The sequence below is a fragment of the Arachis hypogaea genome, chromosome 2 (assembly GCF_003086295.3).
Source record: "Arachis hypogaea cultivar Tifrunner chromosome 2, arahy.Tifrunner.gnm2.J5K5, whole genome shotgun sequence".
In the NCBI taxonomy this organism is placed as follows: Eukaryota; Viridiplantae; Streptophyta; class Magnoliopsida; order Fabales; family Fabaceae; genus Arachis; species Arachis hypogaea.
In genome coordinates this window covers 45,271,437-45,285,277 of record NC_092037.1, presented here as the reverse complement: position 1 = coordinate 45,285,277, position 13,841 = coordinate 45,271,437, and the positions used below count along the sequence as shown (strand labels likewise).

The 13,841-nt window shown below is 41.3% G+C and overlaps 1 protein-coding gene and 1 non-coding gene across 2 annotated transcripts in view; one reads left to right on the top strand and one right to left on the bottom strand.

The window, feature by feature from the left end:
• Window positions 1-13,841, bottom strand: part of LOC112743666 (uncharacterized) — a 120,492-nt gene that overhangs the window by 13,598 nt on the left and 93,053 nt on the right. The gene's annotated exons all lie outside the window — the stretch shown is intronic.
• Window positions 12,912-13,019, top strand: LOC112766636 (small nucleolar RNA R71). Its single transcript, XR_003184465.1, has one exon. It is a non-coding gene; the product is annotated as a small nucleolar RNA R71 (small nucleolar RNA).

The following is a 13,841-nucleotide window of genomic DNA, read 5'->3' as shown; positions in this document are numbered from 1 at the left end:
AAAATCCAGGCCTAAGCGGCTAAATCAAGCTGTCCCTAACCATGTGCTTGTGTCATGAAGGTCCAAGTGAAAAGCTTGAGACTGAATGGTTAAAGTCGTGATCCAAAGCTAAAGAGTGTGCTTAAGAGCTCTGGACACCACTAACTGGGGACTTTAGCAAAGCTGAGTCACAATCTGAAAAGGTTCACCCAGTTATGTGTCTGTGGCATTTGTGTATCCGGTGGTAATACTGGAAGACAAAGTGCTTAGGGCCACAGCCAAGACTCATAAGTAGCTGTGTTCAAGAATCAACATGCCTAACTAGGAAAGTCAATAACACTATCTGAAATTCTAAGTTCCTAGAGACACCAATCACTCTGAACTACAAAGGAAAAAGTGAGATGCCAAAACTGTTCAGAAGCAAAAAGCTACAAGTCCCGCTCATGTAATTAAATTAATATTCATTGATATTTTGGACTTTATAGTATATTCTCTTCTTTTTATCCTATTTGATTTTCAGTTGCTTGGGGACAAGCAACAATTTAAGTTTGGTGTTGTGATGAGCGGATAATTTATACGCTTTTTGGCATTGTTTTCATATAGTTTTTAGTAAGTTTAAGCTACTTTTAGGGATGTTTTCATTAGTTTTTATGTTAAATTCACATTTCTGGACTTTACTATGAGTTTGTGTGTTTTTCTGTGATTTCAGGTAAATTCTGACTGAAATTGAGGGATTTGAGCAAAACTCTGAAGAAGGCTGACAAAAGGACTGCTGATGCTGTTGGATTCTGACCTCCCTGCACTCGAAATGGATTTTCTGGAGCTACAGAACTCCAATTGGCGCGCTCTCAATGGCGTTGGAAGGTAGACATCCAGGGCTTTCCAGCAATATATAATAGTCCATACTTTATTCGAAGAATGACGACGTAACTTGGCGTTAAACGCCAAGTACACGCTGCTGTCTGGAGTTAAACGCCAGAAAAACGTCATGATCCGGAGTTGAACGCCCAAAACACGTCATAACCTTAAGTTTGACGCCAAGAAATGCCTCTACACGTGGATTAATCAAGCTCAGCCCAAGCATATACCAAGTGGGCCCCGGAAGTGGATTTATGCATCAATTACTTACTCATGTAAACCCTAGTAGCTAGTCTAGTATATATAGGACATTTATCTATTGTATTAGACATCCTGGATTGTACTTTTGAATCCTATGATCACGTTAGAGAGGGCTGGCCATTCGGCCATGCCTGAACTCTTTGCTTATGTATTTCTAACGGTGGAGTTTCTGCACACCATAGATTAAGGGTGTGGAGCTCTGCTGTATCTCAAGTATCAATGCAATTCTATTTTCTCTTATTCGGTTTCTATCTTATTCTTATTCCAAGATATTCATTCGTACCCAAGAACATGATGAATGTGATGAGTCAGATTACCCTCATTATTATTCTCACTTATGAATGTACGTGATTGACAACCACTTCCGTTCTACATGCAACAGAGCTTGAATGTATATCTCTTAGATTCCCCAACAGAATCTTCGTGGTATAAGCTAGATGGATGGCGGCATTTATGAGGATCCGGAAAGTCTAACCTTGTCTGTGGTATTCCGAGTAGGATCCTGGGAATCCGGAAAGTCTCACCTTGTCTGTGGTATTCCGAGTAGGATTCCGGTAATGAATGACTGTGACGTGCTTCAAACTTTAACCTGCTGGGCGTTAGTGACAGACGCAAAAGAGGGATTCTATTCCAGTAGGAGCGGGAACCAACCGGTGATTAGCCGTACTGTGACAGAGTGCGTGAGCATTAGTTTTCACTGCGAGGATGGGATGTAGCCATCAGCCATGGGTGATGCCTCCAGACTGGTTAGCTGTGCGAGTGACAGCCGCACAGGATATTTCCCCGAGAGGAAGAAAGTAGCCACAGTTGATGGTGAACCCCTATACAAAGCTTGCCATGGAAAGGAGTAAGAAGGATTGAGTAGAAGCAGTAGGAGAGCAGGCGTGCTTGGGCTCTACAGCATCTCCACCCGCTTATCTGAAATTCCTACCAATGAATCTGCATAAGTATTCTATCCCTTTTATTATTTCCTTTTTATTAATTATTCCAAAAAATCATAAACCAATTTAATCTGCCTGACTGAGACTTACAAGGTGGCCATAGCTTGCTTCATACCAACAATCTCTGTGGATTCGACCCTTACTCACGTAAGGTTTATTACTTGGACGACCCAGTACACTTGCTGGTTAGTTGAACGGAGTTGTGAGAATAAACAGTGCTCTAAGAGTCAATATATGCTAAAGCTCAAAAAGATAGAAATCACAATTTCGTCCACCACTAACATCCAGGGATTTCCAACAATATATAATACTTCATAGTGGACATTTAATTTGAGCCCCAAACAACTCTATACTTTCAACGTTGCAAAGTGGGTCACAATCAAAAGAGCAAATTCAAGTGGGAGTGGCACTTGAAACCTTGCGCCAACTTCTCCCTACAGCCCCCAACCTTCAACCAAGCCCACTAAAACTCTTATTCAAGCCACAATTGTCAACCAATCAAGGCCATAAGAAGTATCTAGAATAGTTTATTTTCATTTTATTGTAATTTGCTTTTAATTTCATTTAAGTTTGTAATTTAGGAAAGCCTATATAAAGGCTTTAGTTTCATAGAATTAGGTATGCGAAGCTATCATCTATTATTCTGGACACAATTGGGGGAGGGGTCTTCGCACTCCTGATAGGCAAAATTGTGACTCATACTTTTTACAACTCGAACAATTCCTAGCAATGGCTCCAAAAAGCTTGGTGCACAATACTATGGTTCACACACATTCTTCACAACTTCGCACAACTAACCAGCAAGTGCACTGGGTCGTCCAAGTAATAAACCTTACGTGAGTAAGGGTCGATCCCACGGAGATTGTTGATATGAAGCAAGCTATGGTTATCTTGTAAATCTCAGTCAGGTGGATTCTAATGGTTATAATAGTTTTCTAATATAAAGATAAATAAGGCATAAAATAAAGATAGAGATACTTATGTAATTCATTGGTGGGAATTTCAAATAAGCGCATGAAGATACTGGGTTCTTTCTGAATCTCTACTTTCCTACTGCTTTCATCCAATCATTCTTACTCCTTTCCATGGCAAGCTTTATGTTGGGGGATCACCGTTGTCAATGGCTACTGGTATGCGAAATTGTGATCAATACTTTTCACAACTCAAATAATCCCCGGTAATGAATCCAAAAACTTGGTGTTCAATACCATGGCATAAACACAACTTCGCACAACTAACCAGCAAGTGTACTGGGTCGTCCAAGTAATAAACCTTACGCGAGTAAGGGTCGATCCCACAGAGATTGTTGGTATGAAGCAAGCTATGGTCACCTTGTAAATCTTAGTCAGGCAAACTCAAATGGGTATGGTGATAAACGCATAAAACATAAAGATAAAGATAGAGATACTTATGTAATTCATTGGTAGGAACTTCAGATAAGCGTATGAAGATGCTGTCCCTTCTGTCTCTCTGCTTTCCTACTGCCTTCATCCAATCCTTCTTACTCCTTTCCATGGCAAGCTTAAGCAAGGGTTTCACCGTTGTCAGTGGCTACCTCCCATCTTCTCAGTGGAAATGTTCAACGCACCCTGTCACGGCACGGCTATCCATCTGTCGGTTCTCGATCAGGCCGGAATAGAATCCAGTGATTCTTTTGCGTCTGTCACTAACGCCCCGCCTTCAGGAGTTTGAAGCACGTCACAGTCATTCAATCATTGAATCCTACTCAGAATACCACAGACAAGGTTAGACCTTCCGGATTCTCTTGAATGCCGCCATCAGTTCTAGCCTATACCACGAAGATTCCGGTTAAAGAATCCAAGAGATATTCACCCAATCGAAGGTAGAACGGAGGTGGTTGTCAGTCACACGTTCATAGGTGAGAATGATGATGAGTGTCACGGATTATCACATTCATCAAGTTGAAGAACAAGTGATATCTTAGAACAAGAACAAGCGAAATTGAATAGAAGAACAATAGTAATTGCATTAATACTCGAGGTACAGCAGAGCTCCACACCTTAATCTATGGTTTGTAGAAACTCCACCGTTGAAAATACATAAGAACAAGGTCTAGGCATGGCTGAATGGCCAGCCTCCCAATGAGGGTTCAATCATCAAAACATGATCAAAAGATCCAAAAGATTGAAAAGATCCCCAATACAATAGTAAAAGGTCCTACTTATAGAAAACTAGTAGCCTAGGGTGTACAGAGATGAGTAAATGACATAAAAATCCACTTCCGGGCCCACTTGGTGTGTGCTTGGGTTGAGCATTGAAGAATTTTCGTGTAGAGACTCTTCTTGGAGTTAAACGCCAGCTTTGGTGCCAGTTTGGGCGTTTAACTCCCATTTTGGTGCCAGTTCTGGCGTTTAACGCTGGGATTTCTGAGGGTGACTTTGTACGCCGGTTTGGGCCATCAAATCTTGGGCAAAGTATGGACTATCATATATTGCTGGAAAGCCCAGGATGTCTAATTTCCAACGCCATTGAGAGCGCGCCAATTGGGCTTCTGTAGCTCCAGAAAATCTACTTCGAGTGCAGGGAGGTCAGAATCCAACAGCATCTGCAGTCCTTTTCAATCTCTGAATCAGATTTTTGCTCAGGTCCCTCAATTTCAGCCAGAAAATACCTGAAATCACAGAAAAACACACAAACTCATAGTAAAGTCCAGAAAAGTGAATTTTAACTAAAAACTAATAAAAATATACTAAAAACTAACTAGATCATACTAAAAACATACTAAAAACAATGCCAAAAAGCGTACAAATTATCCGCTCATCAGCTACCATCCGTCCTCTCAGTGAAAATGGTCCAGGTGTGCTGTCACCGCATGGCTAATCATCTATCGGTTCTCGATCATGTAAGAATAGGATTTACTATCCTTTTGCGTTGTCACCACGCCCTACAGTCACGAGTTTGAAGCTCGTCACAGTCATTCAATCCCTGAATCCTACTCGGAATACCACAGACAAGTTTTAGACTTTCTGGATTCTTAAGAATGCTGCCAATGGATTCTAGCTTATACCACGAAGATTCTGATTAAGGAATCCAAGAGATATTCAGTCAAGCTTATTTGCATGTAGAACGAAAGTGGTTGTCAGGCACACGTTCATAAGTGAGAATGGTGATGAGCGTCACATAATCATCACATTCATCAGGTTCTTAGGTGCGAATGGATATCTTATAATAAGAATAAGCGTGAATTGAATAGAAGAACAATAGTACTTTGCATTAATACTCGAGGTACAGCAGAACTCCACACCTTAATCTATGGTGTGTAGAAACTCCACCGTTGAAAATACATAAGCGATAAAGGTGTTCATTGGTTCTGGCCCCAGAGAGGGAACCAGATGACCCAGACTCCTAATACAATAGTAAAAAGTTCTACTTATACTAAACTAGTTACTAGGGTTTACAGAAATAAGTCTAAGTGCAGAAATCCACTTTCGGAGCCCACTTTGGTGTGTGCTTGGGCTGAGCTTGAGCTTTACACGTGCAGAGGCTTCTCTTGGGGTTAAACACCAACTTGTAACGTGTTTTTGGTGTTTAACTTTGGTTTGTGACATGTTTCTGGCGTTTTACTCAAGAATGCAACATGAAACTGGCGTTGAACGGCAGTTTGCGTCATCTAAACTCGAATAAAGTATGGACTATTATATATTTCTGAAAAGCCCTAGATGTCTACTTTCCAACGCAATTGAGAGCACGCCATTTGGAGTTCTGTAGCTCTAGAAAATTTATTTCGAGTGCAGGAAGGTCGGAATCCAACAGCATCTGTAGTCCTTTTTCGGCCTCCTATCAGATTTTTGCTCAGGTCCCTCAATTTCAGCCAGAAAATACCTGAAATCACAGAAAAACACACAAACTCATAGTAAAGTCTAGAAATATGAATTTTCCATAAAAACTAATAAAACATCCCTAAAAGTAGCTAGATCCTACTAAAACTACCTAAAAACAATGCCAAAAAGCGTATAAATTATCTGCTCATCACAACACCAAACTTAAATTGTTGCTTGTCCCCAAGAAACTAAAAATCAAATAAGATAAAAAGAAGAGAATATTAAATCTCAAAATATCAATGAATATTAGTTCTAATTAGATGAGCGGGACTTTGTAGCTTTTTACTTCTGAACAGTTTTGGCATCTCACTTTATCCTTAGAAGTTTAGAATGATTGGCATCCATAGGAACTCAGAGTTCAGATAGTGTTATTGATTCTCCTAGTTAAGTATGTTGATTCTTGAACACAGCTACTTTTATGAGTCTTGACCATGGCCCTAAGCACTTTGTTTTCCAGTATTACCACTGGATACATAAATGCCACAGACATATGACTGGGTGAACCTTTTCAGATTGTGACTCAGCTTTGCTAAAGTCCCCAGTTAGAGGTGTCCAGAGCTCTTAAGCACACTCTTTTTGCTTTGGATCACGACTTTAACCACTCAGTCTCAAGCTTTTCACTTGGACCTTCATGACACAAGCACATGGTTAGGGACAGCTTGATTTAGTCGCTTAGGCCTGGATTTTATTTCCTTGCGCCCTCCTATCCATTGATGCTCAACGCCTTGGATCCTTTTTACCCTTGCCTTTTGGTTTTAAGGGCTTTTGGCTTTTTCTGCTTGCTTTTTGGTAGCGCGAAATTGTGAACAATACTTTTCACAACTCTCATAATCCCCGGTCATGAACCCCAAAAACTTGGTGTTCAATACCATGGCATTACACAACTTCGCACAACTAACCAGCAAGTGCACTGGGTCGTCCAAGTAATAAACCTTACGCGAGTAAGGGTCGATCCCACGGAGATTGTTAGTATGAAGCAAGCTATGGTCATCTTGTAAATCTTAGTCAGGCAAACTCAAATGGATATGATGATGAACGAAAATAAACAATAAGATAAAGATAGAGGTACTTATGTAATTCATTGGTAGGAACTTCAGATAAGCGCATGAAGATGCCTTCCCTTCCGTCTCTCTGCTTTCCTACTGTCTTCTTCCAATCCTTCTTACTCCTTTCCATGGCAAGCTTGTGTAGGGTTTCACCGTTGTCAATGGCTACCTCCCATCCTCTCAGTGAAAACGATTGCATATGCTCTGTCACAGCACGCGGAATTCAGCTGTCGGTTCTCGGTCAGGCCGGAATAGAATCCATCGATTCTTTTGCGTCTGTCACTAACGCCCCGCCTGCTAGGAGTTTGAAGCACGTCACAGTCATTTAGTCATTGAATCCTACTCAGAATACCACAGACAAGGTTAGACCTTCCGGATTCTCTTGAATGCCGCCATCAGTTCTAGCCTATACCACGAAGATTCCGATTAAAGAATCCAAGAGATATTCACCCAATCGAAGGTAGAACAGAGGTGGTTGTCAGTCACATGTTCATAGGTGAGAATGATGATGAGTGTCACGGATCATCACATTCATCAAGTCAAAGAACAAGTGATATCTTAGAACAAGAACAAGCGGAATTGAATGGAAGAACAATAGTAATTGCATTAAAACTCGAGGTACTGCAGAGCTCCACACCTTAATCTATGGTGTGTAGAAGCTCCACCGTTGAAAATACATAAGAACAAGGTCTAGGCATGGCCGAATGGCCAGCCTCCCAAAGTGATCAAAAGATCTAAAGAAAAAGGTTCCAAAGATCAAAAGATAGATGAAAATACAATAGTAAAAGGTCCTACTTATAGAAAACTAGTAGCCTAAGGTTTACAGAAATGAGTAAATGACATAAAAATCCACTTCCGGGCCCACTTGGTGTGTGCTTGGGCTGAGCAATGAAGCATTTTTCGTGTAGAGACTCTTCTTGGAGTTAAACGCCAGCTTTAGTGCCAGTTTGGGCGTTTAACTCCCATTTTGGTGCCAGTTCCGGCGTTTAACGCTGGGATTTCTGAGGGTGACTTTGAACGCCGGTTTGGGCCATCAAATCTTGGGCAAAGTATGAACTATCATATATTGCTGGAAAGCCCAGGATGTCTACTTTCCAACGCCGTTGAGAGCGCGCCAATTGGACTCATGTAGCGCCAGAAAATCCACTTCGAGTGCAGGGAGGTCAGAATCCAACAGCATCTGCAGTCCTTTTTAGTCTCTGAATCAGATTTTTGCTCAGGTCCCTCAATTTCAACCAGAAAATACCTGAAATCACAGAAAAACACACAAACTCATAGTAAAGTCCAGAAAAGTGAATTTTAACTAAAAACTAATAAAAATATACTAAAAACTAACTAGATCATACTAAAAACACACTAAAAACAATGCCAAAAAGCATACAAATTATCCGCTCATCACAACACCAAACTTAAATTGTTGCTTGTCCTCAAGCAACTGAAAATCAAATAAGATAAAAAGAAGAGAATATGCAATGAATTCCAAAAACATCTATGAAGATCAGTATCAATTAGATGAGCGGGGCTTTTAGCTTTTTGCCTCTGAACAGTTTTGGCATCTCATTCTATCCTTTGAAATTCAGAATGATTGGCTTCTTTAGGAACTTAGAATCCAGATAGTGTTATTGATTCTCCTAGTAGAGTATGATGATTCTTGAACATAGCTACTTATTGAGTCTTGGCTGTGGCCCAAAGCACTCTGTCTTCCAGTATTACCACCGGATACATACATGCCACAGACACATAATTGGGTGAACCTTTTCAGATTGTGACTCAGCTTTGCTAAAGTCCCCAACTAGAGGTGTCCAGGGTTCTTAAGCACACTCTTATTGCCTTGGATCACAACTTTATTTCTTTCTTTTTCTTTCTTTTCTCTTTCTCTTTTTTTTCGTTTTTTTTTTCTTTGCTTTTTCTTGCTTCAAGAATCATTGTAATGATTTTTCAGATCCTCAGTAACATGTCTCCTTTTTCATCATTCTTTCAAGAGCCAACATTCATGAACCACAAATTCAAGATACATATGCACTGTTTAAGCATACATTCAGAAAACAAAAATATTGCCACCACATCATAATAATTAAACTGTTATAAAATTCAAAATTCATGCAATTCCTTCCTTTTCAATTTAAGCACGTTTTTATTCAAGAAAGGTGATGGATTCATAGGACATTCATAACTTTAAGGCATAGACACTAAGACACTAATGATCACAAGATACAAACATAGATACACATAAGCACTAAAATTCGAAAAACAGAAGAATAAAGAACAAGGAAATCAAGGAACGGGTCCACCTTAGTGATGGCGGCTCTTTCTTCCTCTTGAAGATCCTATGGAGTGCTTGAGCTCCTCAATGTCTCTTCCTTGTCTTTGTTGCTCCTCCCTCATGATTCTTTGATCTTCTCTAATTTCATGGAGGATGATGGAGTGTTCTTGATGCTCCATTCTTAGTTGTCCCATGTTGGAACTCAATTCTCCTAGGGAGGTGTTTAGTTGCTCCCAATAGTTTTGTGGAGGAACGTGCATCCCTTGAGGAATCTCAGGGATCTCATGATGAGTGGGGTCTCTTGTGTGCTCCATCCTCTTCTTGGTGATGGGCTTGTCCTCATCAATAGGGATGTCTCCCTCTATGTCAACTCCAACTGAATAACAGAGGTGACAAATGAGATGAGGGAAGGCTAACCTTGCCAAGGTAGAGGACTTGTCCGCCACCTTATAGAGTTCTTGGGCTATAACCTCATGAACTTCTATTTCTTCTCCAATCATGATGCTATGGATCATGATAGCCCGGTCTATGGTAACTTCGGACCGGTTGCTAGTGGGAATGATTGAGCGTTGTATAAACTCTAACCATCCTCTAGCCACGGGTTTGAGGTCATGCCTTCTCAATTGAACCGGCTTTCCTCTTGAATCTCTCTTCCATTGGGCGCCCTCTTCACATATGACTGTGAGGACTTGGTCCAACCTTTGATCAAAGTTGACCCTTCTAGTGTAAGGATGTTCATCTCCTTGCATCATGGGCAAGTTGAATGCCAACCTTACATTTTCCGGACTAAAATCCAAGTATTTCCCCCGAACCATAGTAAGATAATTCTTTGGATCCGGGTTCACACTTTGATCATGGTTCTTGGTGATCCATGCATTGGCATAGAACTCTTGAACCATTAAGATTCTGACTTGTTGAATGGGGTTGGTAAGAACTTTCCAACCTCTTCTTCGGATCTCATGTCGGATCTCCGGATATTCACCCTTTTTGAGTGAAAAAGGGACCTCGGGGATCACCTTTTTCAAGGCCACAACTTCATAGAAGTGGTCTTGATGCACCCTTGAGATGAATCTTTCTTTCTCCCATGACTCGGAGGTGGAAGCTTTTGCCTTCCCTTTCCTCTTTCTAGAGGTTTCTCTGGCCTTGGATGCCATAAGTGGTTATGGAAAAACAAAAAGCAATGCTTTTACCACACCAAACTTAAAAGGTTTGCTCGTCCTCGAGCAAAAGAAGAAAGAAGAGAGTAGAAGAAGAAGAAATGAGGGGAAAGGGAATGGCTTTTGTTTTCGGCCAAGAAGGGGAAAAAGTGGTGTTTAGGTTGTGTGAAAATGAAGGAGTGAAGGAGGGTTTATATAGGAGAGGGGGACGGTAGGGTTCGGCCATTTGAGGGTGGGTTTGGGTGGGAAAGTGGTTTGAATTTGAATGGTGAGGTAGGTGGGGTTTTGTGAAGGATGGATGTGAGTGGTGAAGAGAAAGATAGGATTTGATAGGTGAAGGATTTTTGGGGAAGAGGTGTTGAGGTGATTGGTGAATGGGTGAAGAAGAGAGAGAGTGGTAGGGTAGGTGGGGATCCTGTGGGGTCCACAGATCCTGAGGTGTCAAGGAAAAGTCATCCCTGCACCAAATGGCAAGCAAAATCACGTTTTGAGCCATTTCTGGCGTTAAACGCCGGGCTGGTGCCCATTTCTGGCGTTTAACGCCAGCTTCTTGCCCCTTTCTGGCGTTTAACGCCAGTCTGGTGCCCCTTTCTGGCGTTAAACGCCCAGAATGGTGCCAGACTGGGCGTTAAACGCCCAACAGCTAACCTCACTGGCGTTTAAACGCCAGTAGGTGCGTCCTCCAGGGTGTGCTGTTTTTCTTCCTGTTTTTCATTCTGTTTTTGCTTTTTTCATTGATTTTGTGACTTCTCATGATCATCAACCTACAAAAAAGAGAAAATAACAAAATAAAATAGATAAAATATAACATTGGGTTGCCTCCCAACAAGCGCTTCTTTAATGTCAGTAGCTTGACAGAGGACTCTCATGGAGCCTCACAGATATTCAGAGCCATGTTGGAACCTCCCAACACCAAACTTAGAGTTTGAATGTGGGAGTTCAACACCAAACTTAGAGTTTGGTTGTGGCCTCCCAACACCAAACTTAGAGTTTGACTGTGGGGGCTCTGTTTGGCTCTATTTTGAGAGAAGCTCTTCATGCTTCCTCTCCATGATGATAGAGGGATATCCTTGAGCCTTAAACATAAGGGATTCTTCATTCACTTGAATGATCAACTCTCCTCTATCAACATCAATCACAGCCTTTGCAGTGGCTAGGAAGGGTCTGCCAAGGATGATGGATTCATCCATGCACTTCCCAGTCTCTAGGACTATGAAATCAGTAGGGATGTAATGGTCTTCAACTTTAACCAGAACATCCTCTACAAGTCCATGGGCTTGTTTTCTTGAGTTGTCTGCCATCTCTAGTGAGATTCTTGCAGCTTGTACCTCAGAGATCCCTAACTTCTCCATTACAGAGAGAAACATGAGGTTTACACTTGACCCTAAGTCACACAAGGCCTTCTTGAAGGTCATGGTGCCTATGGTACAAGGTATTGAAAACTTCCCAGGATCCTGTCTCTTTTGAGGCAGTTTCTGCCTAGACAAGTTATCCAGTTCTTTGGTGAGCAAAGGGGGTTCATCCTCCCAAGTCTCATTTCCAAATAACTTGTCATTTAGCTTCATGATTGCTCCAAGGTATTTAGCAACTTGCTCTTCAGTGACATACTCATCCTCTTCAGAGGAAGAATACTCATCAGAGCTCATAAATGGCAGAAGTAAGTCCAATGGAATCTCTATGGTCTCAAGTTGAGCCTCAGATTCCCATGGTTCCTCATTGGGGAACTCATTGGAGGTCAGTGGACGTCCATTGAGGTCTTCCTCAGTGGCGTTCACTGCCTCTTCTTCCTCCCAAAATTCGGCCATGTTGATGGCCTTGCACTCTCCTTTTGGATTTTCTTCTGTATTGCTTGGAAGAGTACTAGGAGGGAGTTCAGTAATTTTCTTGCTCAGCTGACCCACTTGTCCCTCCAAATTTCTGATGGAGGACCTTGTTTCAGTCATGAAACTTTGAGTGGTTTTGATTAGATCAGAGACCATGGTTGCTAAGTCAGAGGTATTCTGCTTAGAACTCTCTGTCTGTTGCTGAGAAGATGATGGAAAAGGCTTGCTATTGCTAAACCTGTTTCTTCCACCATTATTGTTATTGAAACCTTGTTGAGGTCTCTGTTGATCCTTCCATGAAAGATTTGGATGATTCCTCCATGAGGGATTGTAGGTGTTTCCATAGGGTTCTCCCATGTAATTCACCTCTTCTATTGAAGGGTTCTCAGGATCATAAGCTTCTTCCTCAGATGAAGCCTCCTTAGTACTGCTTGGTGCATTTTGCATTCCAGACAGGTTTTGAGAAATCATATTGACTTGTTGAGTCAATATTTTGTTCTGAGCCAATATGGCATTCAGAGTGTCAATCTCAAGAACCCCTTTCTTCTGACTAGTCCCATTGTTCACAGGATTTCTTTCAGAAGTGTACATGAATTGGTTATTTGCAACCATTTCAATCAGTTCTTGAGCTTCAGTAGGCGTCTTCTTCAGATGAAGAAATCCTCCTGCAGAGCTATCCAAAGACATCTTGGATAGTTCAGAGAGACCATCATAGAAAATACCTATGATGCTCCATTCAGAAAGCATATCAGAAGGACACTTTCTGATTAATTGTTTGTATCTTTCCCAAGCTTCATAGAGGGATTCTCCTTCCTTCTGTCTGAAGGTTTGGACTTCCACTCTAAGCTTACTCAATTTTTGAGGTGGAAAGAACTTTGCCAAGAATGCATTGACTAGCTTTTCCCAAGAGTCCAGGCTTTCTTTAGGTTGAGAATCCAACCATGTTCTAGCTCTGTCTCTTACAGCAAAAGGGAATAGCATAAGTCTGTAGACCTCAGGGTCAACCCCATTAGTCTTGACAGTGTCACAGATTTGCAAGAACTCAGCTAAGAACTGATGAGGATCTTCCAGTGGAAGTCCATGGAACTTGCAATTCTGTTGCATTAGAGAAACTAATTGAGGCTTGAGCTCAAAGTTGTTTGCTCCAATGGCAGGGATAGAGATGCTTCTCCCATAGAAATCGGGAGTAGGTGCAGTAAAGTCACCCAGCACCTTCCTTGCATTGTTGGCATTGTTGTTTTCGGCTGCCATGTGTTCTTCTTCTTTGGAGAATTCGGTCAGGTCCTCTAAAGAGAGTTGTGCTTTGGCTTCTCTGAGCTTTCTCTTCAAGGTCCTTTCAGGTTCAGGATCAGCCTCAACAAGAATGCCTTTGTCTTTGCTCCTGCTCATATGAGAGAGAAGAGAACAAGAAATGTGGAATCCTCTATGTCACAGTATAGAGATTCCTTGAAGTGTCAGAGGAAAAGAAGAGTAGAAGACAGAAGTAGAAAATTCGAACTTTGTCAGAGGAGATGGAGTTCGAATTTTGCATTAAAGAATAGTGTTAGTCCATAAATAGAAGGATGTGAGAAGAAGGGAAGTGATTTTTGAAAATTAAGTAAAAATTTTGAAAACATTTTTGAAAAACATTACTTAATTTTCGAAAATGAAAGTGGGAAAGAAGTGAAGTGA